Here is a 9777-nt window from a genome sequence, read left to right as displayed (position 1 = left end):
GTGGCTTCTCCTCGAGAGATAGCGCCTCCGCCAACAGGTGTGAACCAACTCAGTCATCTTGGGTCCCTCTGTGCCTTCTGGTATTCCTGCAGTTCTTAAATTATTCCTCCTGGAGTGCCTCAAGAGCTCCACATCTCTCATCTAACTTCTTTACCTCCGCAGACAAACGCTCCACAGTGGCCTGGAGAGTGGCGATGGTGTCAGAGTGGTTCGAGGCACAGTCCTGCAGTTCAGTCAAAGTGTTATCATGCCTGGCCACGTCGCTTTTTATGTCCGAAATTGAGGGCTGGATGCTCTGGTTCAAGGATGATATCTCGCCTCCTATGGTGGTAGAAATCTCTAATATGCAAGTGTCCAGTGCTAGTTAGTTAGTTCTAGTTCTAGTGGTTAGTGGGGCTTTATTTGATGATTCTAGTGTGTGTTACATTGTTGTCATATTGTTGAGTCGCAGAGCTGTACAGTGTTACAGTTTCTGTAGAGTCTGGTATAAGGAACTCAGATCCCTCTGTGAATAATGTTCACTGAAACTGATCTGTAGTTAATGAACTAGTCAGGATTTACACTAGAGAACGTTTCTGCCATTACATGGCCTGTATTTGTAGAGCGCTTTACTCGTCCCTAAGGACCCCAAAGTGCTTTACACATCCAGTCATCCACCCATCACACACTCACACAAGTTCAGTTTTTCATTGATTATGGTCCCAAGATATTTATATGATTGTACTTGCTCTATTTTCTGACCTTTAATTAAAGTGACTCCGTGCCCATTTTGTTGTTTCCTAAAATCAACAACCATGTCTTTTGTTTTAGATATGTTCAGCTGGAGATAAGACTCCTCCCACCACTGAACAAAGTCATCAATGACTGGGCCGTGGTTAGTTTCACCCTCTTTCAGTAAGCTGACAATAACAGAGTCATCTGCATATTTAATAATGACCCTGTTTTCATGTCTGCCCTGACACATGTTTGTATAGAGAGTGAATAATAAGGGCGATAGGACGCAGCCTTGAGGAGAACCTGTGGAGGAGAACACTGGGTCAGACAGAACCCCATTTATTCTCACTCTTTGTGACCTGTCAGTTAGAAAATCTAAAATCCAGCCCAGCAGGTTTTTCCTGATTTCAAACTGTTCTAAAAGTCTTTTAATTAAAATATGGGGCTGTGTTGTATTAAAAGCCGAAGAAAAATCAATGAAAAGAAGTCTTGCAAAAGTCCCTTTACTCTCTACATGTTTAAGAATCAGATTTAGTAAAGTCAAAAGTGCGTCCTCCACTCCTCTGTTGGGCCTGTATGCAAACTGCATTGGATCCAGCTGACCTTCAGTCTCTTCATAATCACATTTCTGATGATTTTTTCAAAGACTTTCATGACAACTGAAGTGAGGCAACAGGCCTGAAGTCGTTTAGATTTAGGGACAGGAACCACGACTGCTTCTTTGCAAAGAGAGGGCACATGTTGTGTTTGCAAGGATTTGTTAAAAATAACCTGAAATATAGGCCTGAGTTCATCAGCACAAGATTTAATTAGGCGGCCACTAATATTATCAGGACCTGGCTCTTGTTCACATTGACTGTATGAAAGGCCTTTTTAACATCGCTGAGTTCAATGATAAAGTGCTGAGTATCTCTCAGTTTCTGTTTCAGTTCCCAAATATCCTCGCTGAAATCAGAAGAACTAAAACGAGCATAAAACATGTTTAAAGCATTTGAAAATCTCTGTCTGAATTAAACCATCTAAAATGACCTGACTGCTGCTCTGGGGATTTTGAAACCCTGCTATGGTTTTCATACAAGTCCAGGCAGACCCAAAAGTTTTTGCAGCAAATTTGCTTTCAAGAAGGTTTTTGTCTGTTTTGCTTTCAACATCTCGATTTTCATTTCCTTGGTGGCTGTCTGAAAATCGGTAACAGCCCCTCTTTAAAGGCCTGTCTCTTTTTCCTTAAACAGGATTTGACACTTTTAGTGACCCATGGCTTATTGTTAGCGTAAATTTTAACGCGCTTACAGGGTATAATCATGTCTTTACAAAATACTGCACAGGAGCTAGTAACATCCACCAAAGCATCGAGATCATCTCCACAAGACTGAAGACGGGGCTGTACGAAGTCACTTTATCTCTACAGGACTGTAAGCTGTCGTCTGTGAGGCGTGAGCGTGTTTGTTTGAACACAGTTCACGGTGGAGAACAGCTGCTGACATAATGTGGATCCCAAGATCCATAACTGGCCTACCTGGGGCTGAAAGTCTCCATAAATGCAGGCGTTTCGGCGGCTACACCGGCTTCCACGAGTGTGACGCTTATTTTGAGAAAATAATAGAATATAAATGTATTTTTATATTTCAATATCACAATAATCTTCCAATGTAGAACTACAAGTTAAAAAAGAAGTAACATAAATCAAATCCACTTCAGCTAAATACTTCTCATTTATTTCCATCTTACATGCTGTGACTGCAGCCATTCCCACATCTCTGTGAATGGGACTCATGGACATGGATCAGTGGTTGTTGATCAATGGTCCTGAGAATCTGCATAATTAAGATGAAGGAACGGAGCTCCCAGCCCATCGTTCCTGCAGCTGCTTTCAGTCTTTATGCAAATGTCCTGTTTGTAAGACTGAAACCTGCAGCTGAGACTGAAGACGTCACCTGATGATGACGACACGTTTCTCCCACAAAACGCTGCGTCCAGATGAACAGAAGCAACAGACTCACTTTCCTGGATGATTGAGATGCATCAAGACTTCATTGTGTGTTACTTCTCATTCAGCACAGACACATTATTCCTGTTAGGTCATGTCAGCTGTCACTCAGTACAAGCACAACTGTGAACAACACAAACTTCTCTTCAATGTGTCACAGAAACACTAAGTGTGAGAGCCTGTATGACACACAGGACAGACTGTAAGCTCTGCTGGCTGCACAGCACTTTGTAGCAGTTTTCCAACATGTCCTCCACCCGTGATGTCAGTGGTGGGACCCCAGTCACAGCACTCAGCACCACCTCCTTTAAATGGATTTTATAGCAGTTCCTCCCGTTACTCAGTGCAACGCTTCTTAAATGTGTTTTTGCAGGATAAAACACAGCAGGTGGTGTAGAGAGGACGTCAGCTGACGGAGCAGAGGGAGGCAGACTGTGGATAAATGACAGAGTGAGAGGAGAGCAACCATGACAGAAGCACAGGTGTGGCAGATAGAAGTGGCTTTATAGACACTTATTGTCAGTCCTCGTGCATGCTGTGGAAATAAGTGTCTGTGTCATGAGGTGACATGTGAGCTTATCTTTGGTCAATAAAGCTGAACGACCAGTTTTCACTTTGCTTGTTACGCTTGTTTAGTGACGTCTGGGTTTCTGTGGAGCCCGAATTTTGATGAGTTCTGGTGAAATCATCTGAGATCATCTGAGCATCGGTGAAGAGTCAGCAGAGAAAGTGTGGGACAGAAGTTTGCTTTGGACACATGGACTGAAATCAAAAAGTAACAAACAGGATTTCCAATGGACAGTATGGAGAAGTGAAAGTACACAAAGGCTGTGCTGGAACACGTGTGTTACACTTTTTGACAGCTGAGAACAAAACACAATATTTTGCATCATCTCTGCAGTGTCTCTTCTTTCCTCTGCTGTTGTGCTTTTAGCTCCAAACTGTTTCAAATGGTTTGTCAGCAAGCTGACCTCTGACCTCTGCAGTACTAACTCCTGACCCGTACGAAGAGCGGGCGTTTCTGACCTTTGACCTGCAGCTGTATGTCTCTCAGTCTCAGTTCTTCTCTCCGTCACTGATGGAGCAGGTGTAGTTGCTGCTGACAGTCAGTCGTTTGTTTTCTCAGAGTGAGGCTGAAGTCTGAACTGTTCAGAGCATCAGGTCTCATCAACGTGCGCTGCTGTAACGCCGCTTTGTCCTCTGAGATCACCAGGTATGAAACCCGAGTGCTGACAGAGCAGCATGTTCCCCCTCATTCACCTCCACCACCACAGCCAAGGCATGCTGGGAAACTGAGGACACACAGACGGAGAACTGAAGTGTCTGCTGTGTGTTCATCTCAGAGTCCTCACAGGTGACACATTAGCTCCAGAACACCAAGCCAGGTGTTTGAAGCCTGACAGGGATTCTTCCCATCCAGAGGGAGGATTTAGCTGCACAACAATGAACATTAGTGTGTAGTTTAGAAACACAGACTGTGCCTGCACTGCATCTAGTGAAGAAAAGTGTTACTGCCAGAGAACGAGGCTCCTTTAAAGCAGCTGATATTAAGGTTGAAAAATCAACAATAAGCTGATGTAATCAACGTTTCACAAAATGGTCAGCAGCTAAAATCTGGAGCCGTTCTTTGGTGGTAATTAACAGTTTGTTCTTGTTAGCTAATTATGTCATTAAAGGTAGCAGCAGAAGCCTTGTGTTGAAAGCCCATTCACTCACACATTCACACAGTATGTGTGTGTCTGTGTTACACTGTGGACATCCCTTCTGTTGGAGCGCCATCTTGTGGCAGGTTTAAGAAATGTTCTTCTTGTAAATCCAAACTGATGCACCTCCATAGCAGACTGTGGAGGCTTTCAGTGACATGAAGACTTGATTTATACTGTCATATTCTCCTGTTACACAAAGCACAGCACGCTGAACATGGATGAACTGAAACTCCCAGCATCTGACTGAGGAAAAGCACAAATCATTCTCACACTGACTCCTGCTTGATTTTAGATTTGCTTTCAAATCCTCACACTTTCATATGAAGCACTAAATGGGCTCCAGACTGTTTATCTCAGCTTCCTGTCAAACACACTGCTGCTCACACCGAGGCTCAGTTTACTCCTCCAGCCTGGCTTAACCTGCTGTCTGTTAAAAACAGTCCCACACTCCTCTGTTTAATCCTTCTGATCAGACTCTTTGATTTTGTATTGTTTTTACCTGAAGTTGTGTTTTTGACATGGTTCTGTCTGTGAAATAAAGCTCACACACACACTGCTACAGTCCTTCATACACTTAGAAACGAAGCTGCTCCTTTCCTCAGTGCTGACACATAAAGAAGAGTTGGTTTTATATCCAACACGTCTCTGTTCCAGAAAACAGCTTCAGCAGCCTCTGAGTCTGAACTTGGAGTTGGTTATAAGCCACAGGCCTGTGTGCACAGCAATGAGGAAATATAATGCAGTAAGTGAAACATGGATGTGTGGAACAGATTATCCCAAAGGTTGATTCTGTTCATCTGGACGTTCTCAGTGAAACATTTGGTCTCTCGGTCAGGTGACTCCTTTAGTCTCAGCTGACTGCAGGTTTCCAAACCTTTGTCACTGGATCACTCACTTCATCTCCAACGTGTCCCTGACACAGACAGCTGGAGCCGTTACAGCAAAATCATTGATCATCGTTTTTAGAACATTAGCTGGTGTTGGTGGGCAGGCTAGCAGTGCTAATTGTTAGCACTAGTTCTGCTGCTCTCCCTTTGTCTCTGTTATTGTTGGTCTTTAGTGAACAATAGAAAGTGTCTTCATGAGACTGTTGCCTAATGTTCAAATGTAGATAACACCACCTGCACCAACCTGTTACACAGCACAACCCTCTGGTGTAGCTTTGCCCATACGGTAAAAAAATATATTTTAAAATACATTTTAAAATATATTTATATATTTAAAATGTATTTTAGCACATATATTTTTTGGCCATTTTTTGTATATTTTGAAATATATTAATAAAATATATTTCAAAATACAATTTAAATGTATTTAAAATCATTCAAAAAAATATAAATTTAACCCTTCATATATTTCTAAGAAAACACATTCACATGTAACATCTGAAAGAAATTTTTATTTGATGTTTAAAACATACATATAGCATATCAATCAAGCAAGGAATATTCATTTTATAAGTTTATTCTCATTACATACTTAAACATTCTAAAAGAAACACACACACACATATACATATATGTGTGTATATATATATATATATATATATATATATATATATATACACACACACACAGTCTCAGTTCCCCCAGCTTTCACTGCAATCCTCAAAGCCCTTCTGGACACGCTGGGAAACCCCTTCCTTACCCCCACTGTAACAAAAAAAAGTCACAGTTCTATTACTTTTATCAGAGTTAAAATAAAAATGTGATTTATGTTAGCTGGCTTCATTTAGCAAACAGATATTTCTGTTTATACAGATACAGATATTAATACAGATATATTTTACGCATAATTTACCTCCTTTTTTTTTCCTAGATGGGAAGTCTGTCCAGTTCACATTACAGTAATGCTAACACCCCTTTTGGTCGTCTCTCCTTACCTTCCAGCATTCATAAATCTGTTGACCTTCTTTGTCTGAGACCAACCACTACAATGCATCATCACCTATTTGTATTGGTAACTTACTTTACAACCTATTTTAATGGTTGCAAAGTAAGTTACTTGTGCTGTATGCAATTTTAGATACACAGAAAGTCTTCACTTACTATATATGGCTGTCATAGTGTCCTTATCAAGGGCAGTTCTTCACTCTGCGCCGATGTCCGTTTTGCTCTGTCCTCCTATAAAAAGCATGAACATTTGAGTGTTTGACTAGTTTTAGATTTCCAAAAATTTGATATTTGTACAACTAAACATTTGAACTACAATATATGCTATTGAGCGATACTTTTATGGGTAATTTTTGGTAAAGAAACTGGTGACAGAGTTGTAGGCTTTTTAAAGTACTATTAGCTAACCATTTGAACTGACTTTCAAAGCTGATTACCTTTTAAATTGCTGTGGATCAAAACCTCCAGTGGGAAGGCGGCCATTAGAAGAACACGCACCATTGAACCTGAAAATAACAAAAACAAACAAAAAACAGAACAATATATAAGAGTCCGGTAGGGTAATAAATCTCTTCTGAAGCAATATAGTTATTTTGGGTGAAAAACAAAACATTCCTCTAAAATATATATACTGACATCAGCAATCAACATCATGATTGTAATTATTTCCTTTTTAGTACATCTACTGCTGTTTGCATGTGTCAAGCACTACGACTGTATCTATGCATATAAATTCACCATATATATCCAGCAAAAATGTTTTGTTATAGGAAAACAAACAAAGGCATTCAATCAGAGGTGAGAAATTAATTGGGAATATGAATTATAGGTGAACTATTCTTTACCTACTAGCAATCAAGCTTCTTTAACCAAGAAGCTTGAAATATTTGAATGTAAAATAAAATAAATAAATAAATAATAATAAAAATAACATGATGTAATTAAAATGCACAGCTTACATTAAGGAAATCTGCATTTGTATCCACAGGCTAAAAGTAAAACAGTAAATGTGTTAGTGATAGTACAGGTATTTGTAAAAAAAAAAAAGAGGCAGTAACTGTGACGCTTCTAGTGGGATGCTAAATGCAGAGATTTATATTTACAGTATAATACTGCATGTACGGGTAGCTGTGTTGTGAACTGTAACTGAATATTAGAGAATCTCAGAGAAATTAAATGTATTTATTTTTTAATTTATCAATCATAAAACTGTGTGTTTTGAAGGCCTGTTACGATAACGACTTTTTGTTGGTCGGTATATTGCCCCATAAACAATTGCGACAAGTTATGTCATTGTCATTTTAAGACCATTTTATGTCTTTGAATGTATAATCATAATATAACACCATAATAATGCAAGATCTACACACTTTCAATTGACAAACCAACATCTAATTCTTAAAGCATTTAGATCATTGAAATTAGGAATCAAAATATTAGATACCTTAAAAACTTGAATAAATAGTAAGTTTTCTAACAAATAGAAAACAATGATATTTAATGTTATTGTTTTGTTATCATTATATTTTATTTTTGTAAATATAATGGCACATAAATTACATCATCAACAATTATTGAGGTCATGTACATGTACTGTGTGTTAAGTCGATATATCGATTATTGTGATAGGCCTACTGTTTTGGTATCATAACGAGCTTGTCAAACATGCATGACCACTAAACAATGTCTAAGCAGTAGTACTGGTCTGAATGACAACAAACATAACTAGTGTTTTGGAAAATCTGTTAGAAAACAGTTATTTCAATAATTATGATTAGCATGTGACACAGACACCGCATAAAAAACCACAACAACAAATACTTACTTTAGGAGGATGGGGGAGGGCAGCATGAGGTTGAGACTTTGACATCTGTAAGAAACAAATTCATGTATTACAAACAAGTCACTTAAAAATACATTAATGTGGCAGACTGTTCCCTGTTCAGATGCAGTGTATAAGTACAATCAGGGCTGTCACAACAATGGGGTGGGGCCAAGTGGCTGCAACCCTAGGTACAATGTGCAGGTATATATAATTACATATAATATATGTGAATAAAGCAAGAATCTGTTTAGGTTAGTCACTGTGCTGACTGATGCTTGCTAGGTTTATATGATTGCAAACTGCACAAAAACAACAACAGCAACAACATTAATGACAATGACAAACAAAATTACTTACATTTATGTAAATCTCACATTAGGAAGATCTGCATTCGATTTCATGGGCTGAAATAAATAGGCAGAAACATTACTGCTAAAAAAATAAAAAACAAAAACTCTAAAAAGCCTAAAAATGACTTAAAAAGCAAGGAAATGTGGAACATTGTAATTAGCGAACATTAATAAAGCATAACTGTTCTTTGTTTCTAACCTTGGTAAGTACTCTGTAGCCAGAAGGAGAGGTAGGATTTCTGTGAAAGCCAAATTAAATGTGAATAGGCTTTGATAGTTATTGAGAAGGCAGAATAATAAGAAAAGGCAAAAGTACGTCACAATATAATTAATTAAGTTACATATTTTGATTACCAAATTATGGAAGCGTGGAGCTGCCACCCAGGCAAAAGAAAAATAGAGCTGTATCATGTTATGACGTGAAATGTTTATTGTTCTAACATTATGCTTTTCATGTTTGTATAATACAGTGGTTCTTAACCTTGTTGGAGGTACCGAACCCCACCAGTTTCATATGCGCATTCATTGAACCCCTCTTTAGTGAAAAATAAAGTGTGTTTTTTTTTTTTCAAATTAGACGTAGATATGTTTTTTACTGGTGCACAAAATGAGCCGTGCACGTCACAGCGGAGGCTCTGCCGAACCCCTGAGACCAACTCACCGAACCCCTAGGGTTCGATCGAACCCAGGTTAAGAACCACTGGTATAATATAATATCACGTTATTATAATATACATAATTGTCACGTTCGCACAATATTGTACGGACGTGATAATTATGTACATTTTTCGTACAATGTTGTTCAAACATGTTGTTCAAACATGATAGTATATTGTTAGAACGATAAACTTTTCACGTTATAACGTGATATACTTATATTTCTCTTTTGCCTGGGTGGCAGCTCTACGCTTCCGTTCCAAATACACGAGAATAAAGTAATATTATATGGGAAAAGGCACCTGCTAGCTTGATGATGGAGGCTTCTTAGACTGGCCACCCGCCTTGGCTTCTTGTCGCCACTCCACGAAATAAAGGTCCGTTTCCTCCATGCCGGCTAATTATTCATCCTCATTAAAATCTCGTATATGTTCAGTTGGCAGAATTGAGAATTTTACATCTTCCAACCACTTAATTAACGCGAACATAATCGGCTTGTTTCTTCCCGTCTCCTGTATCCGGCCGTTCCTCTCGCTGTCAGATTTCGCGCCTCAGAGACGTCGTTATTTTTCAAAAAAAAAAAGAAAGAAAGAAAGAAAGAAACAGCAACAACTACTAAAGAGAGTTTTTGCACGTTCATTGCACA

The sequence above is a fragment of the Astatotilapia calliptera genome, chromosome 3 (assembly GCF_964374335.1).
Source record: "Astatotilapia calliptera chromosome 3, fAstCal68.1, whole genome shotgun sequence".
Lineage (NCBI taxonomy): Eukaryota > Metazoa > Chordata > Actinopteri > Cichliformes > Cichlidae > Astatotilapia > Astatotilapia calliptera.
Note: the sequence above shows the minus strand (reverse complement) of the source record.